Genomic DNA, 3,320 nt, shown 5'->3' with positions numbered 1-3,320 from the left:
GCCAAGAGGTGCCACGTCCATCCAACAAACCTCACACGCCAGAGCTTGCTCCACCAAGCTTCTACATTTAATAAAAGTAAGTTTTTCTCTGCTGTGGGCACCTTATAACATTTTACCCATGTGAAATAACCAACTCAAGGACTGGGAAGACAGCAATCATTACAAAGTGCATTTACTTCTGGCCGTGACTGGATCCACCAGTGTGATGGGATTTCTTCTAATGGACCTTCTTTTTCCAAAATGTTGCTCAAGATCAAACACGGAGTCAGTGGCAAAGCTGAGTCAACTGACACATGAGTGGTCTACACTAACCCTTGCAACCCAGATCTCTACCCTGTGCAATGAGTTTCTCCACGCCTCCGGAGGGTCAAGTGTGCTTCAGCAGCAGCTGTGCTATGTTCATCTCAGGACCTGCTCAGTTAAGTGACAGCGGTGTGGGTCTCGGAACACTACAACAGTGCTTTGGCTTCCCCCATCCAGACCAGTCTTGCCCAGTATGCCCATGACCTACGCAGTGACAATGCCTTTGTGGGATGGGGATCAGAGCTAGAATCCAACCTGAAGTCCCTGGGATGTCGATGCTGCCTGCATGTGAGTGCATTTAGGTCCTTGGCAAGGCTTCACTGAAATCGCTCTCCATTTCCGCTTTCTTAAACAAAAGGAGGAAGAAAGCCCCAGACCAGCAGTCTGGGTGGGAGAGCAGGGCTGTGCTGTGGGGAGGCAGGGAAGGCAGAGGAAAACTTGCAGTAAGGGGGACAATCCAGAAAAGGAAGCAAAAACTGTGGTGACGAATGAGAGGCACACTGGCTTCAGTAGGCAAATAAGAGTTTTATGGGTTTGTATGCCAACATACACATTTCTTTCTCTCGTGAGAAAGAAAAGTAATTTGAAGTCATTTTTTTTTTACCTTTTGGAATTAAGCCCATGACCTGAAGCACACTTGAAGGGCGTTCTCTGTGGCAGAAAAGGAGTTTTTCACAGAGCTAAAATCCCCAGAATGATAAATTTCCAATGCAGAGTCAAGCCCTACCTTTGGTGAGGAGTTAAAACCAGCCAGTCATTGCTGACAAGTGTTAGAACATGGACAGTCTCTCTGAGCACTTCAAAGCTGGCTGCCCTCCTTCATTTTCACTGACATTATCAGGTGCTCCTCTCTTAGCACTTGTTTTTTGCTTTCCTGTTGTTCCCACTCCTTACACTGAGCTGGAAGTCAAATTCTGAGTTTTGCAGTGATTTTATGATGGGTGAAGCTTTTGCTTGACATACTCCCACCACATAGGTACTTCCCTTTAAAAATATCCTGAGATGAACAGTGTCGGAGCTTCAGTTTACGCTGGGGAGCTGTCAGCAAATGTGTAGGAAAGAGTTGCTTGGAATGGTGTCATTACCCATTCAGCTAATGAATCACAGGGAACACACAAGCTTTTCTCTTTTTCTTCCCACACAGCAACAGAGGATGTGCTTTTTTAAATCACCGCTACAATTAGACCAAAGGGATGGAATTCCTTTTGTACAGTTTTAATAGTGGCCATATATTGTTTATCATAGAATCACAGAACTGTAGAACAGTTTGGGCTGGAAAGGACCTTAAAGAACATCTATTTCCAACACCGTGCCCTGGGCAGGGCCCCCTCCCACCAGCCCAGGTTGCTCCAAGCCCCGTCCAACCTGGCCTTGGGCACTGCCAGGGAGGGGCTGCCACCGCTGCTCCGGGAAAGCTGGGCCAGGGTCTCAGTATCCTCACAGTGAAGAACTTCACCTTAACGTCTAATCTAAATCCACCCTTATAGTCTGAAACCATTCCTCCTCGTCTTATCTTTACACTCCCTGCCCAAGACCCCCTCCCCATCTCTCCTGTGTCCCCTTTAAGCCCGGGGAGGCCGCTCTAAGGTCTCTCCTTTCAGAGCTTCTCCTCTTCAGCCTGAACAGCCCCGACTCTCTCAGCCCGACCTCACAGGGCAGATTCTCCAGCCCCTGAGCATCTTCATGGCCTCCTCTGGCCCTGCTCCAACATGTCCATGTCCTTATGCTGAAAGCATCAGAGCTGGATACAGAACTGCAGGTGGGGTGTCACCAGAGCAGAGGGGCAGAATCATCACGCTTGCCCTGCTGGCCACGCTGCTCTTGATGCAGCCCAGGATGTGATTGTCTTTCTGGGCTGCGAGCTCACATTGCCAGCTCATGTTCAGTTTTTCATCCACCAACACCCCTCAGGGCTGCTCTCGACCCACTCCTTGCCCAGCCCATGTTTGTGCTCAGGATGGCCCTGACCCATGTGCAGGACCTTATAGAAGATGTTGATGAATATAAATAGATTAAATCGAGATTAAACCAAGAAATGTCCCTAGATGGGTGCTGAGTCCTTTGGTATAACCCCTGCAGCTCAGGTCCCACTTGCTTTGCTGTCCAACCGGTTTCAATCTGCTTAAAAAACCTGCCAATATGTTGCCCATGCATAAAAGCCCAATCCCTGGATTTCACCATGCTCTGAAGAGCCCTGTAGGACTTCGAGTGAAAGAGGAAAAACTCTCTCAAAGAAGGCCATGACCCGGCAAACAGCTTTGTGCATGCTTCACTTTCCATGCTCAAATCAGTCAAGTGGAGTCAATCAGGAGATGTGAGGTCAGGGGGCATCCCCCTTCCCCTCGCTGCTCAGATGGTCGAAGGCTGATGGGTTAATTTACTCCTGAGCATTTTCACCTAACAAGTGCCTCGCCGTTGTGGGGACTGCAGACATCCATCAGCTGCAGGGACCTGCTGCTCCTTACTCACTCGGTTGTCTTCCAGCTGTAGATGCCACCGCAGTCAGGCACACGTTTAGGAAGAGCTGCGGCAGGACTGATGCCTTGGCGCATCCACCAGAGAAACACAAGGAGTGCATTTGCTGCTCCTGGGCAGGTAGTTTGGTAACAAAAATCCTCATTGGTAAAGCTTTCCCCATAAGCAGAGTTGAGTGATGCTGGTTGTGGTGGCAGCTGTGATGTTGGTGATGGATGGCTTAATAGCTACCGCACTGACCTTTTAACTGCTGAGCCAGGGGTTCATGCCCTCCAGGGGGTTAGAAGGTGTCAGGCAGCTCTGCTCGTGTTATTAAATGATGCAGAGCAGAACGTGGGTCCAAGTCCTGAGGTTGCCCTCTGGGCACGGGGTTAAAAGCTGTGGCTGGAATCAACTAGTGAGTTGGGCTCTTGACCTTTTTGCCTGCAGAGTTTGACCCTAAAACTGATGTGGATGTTGATTCTCATACGCAACAACAGCCAAGCAGCCCCTGCTCAGCAGGGTGTCTGCATGGCACACATCATCTACCTGCTAAGGAGAAT

The 3,320-nt window shown here is 49.5% G+C and overlaps 1 protein-coding gene across 1 annotated transcript in view; it reads right to left on the bottom strand.

Annotated features, from left to right (window-relative positions):
* LOC104281083 (GDNF family receptor alpha-4) overlaps positions 1-3,320 on the bottom strand; it is a gene marked incomplete at its 3' end in the record, with an annotated part of 13,567 nt that overhangs the window by 547 nt on the left and 9,700 nt on the right. The window lies entirely within an intron of this gene.

The sequence above is a fragment of the Apaloderma vittatum genome, unplaced genomic scaffold (genome assembly GCF_000703405.1).
Source record: "Apaloderma vittatum isolate BGI_N311 unplaced genomic scaffold, ASM70340v1 scaffold14981, whole genome shotgun sequence".
Classification (NCBI taxonomy): domain Eukaryota; kingdom Metazoa; phylum Chordata; class Aves; order Trogoniformes; family Trogonidae; genus Apaloderma; species Apaloderma vittatum.
This window is presented reverse-complemented; position numbering and strand designations above follow the sequence as displayed.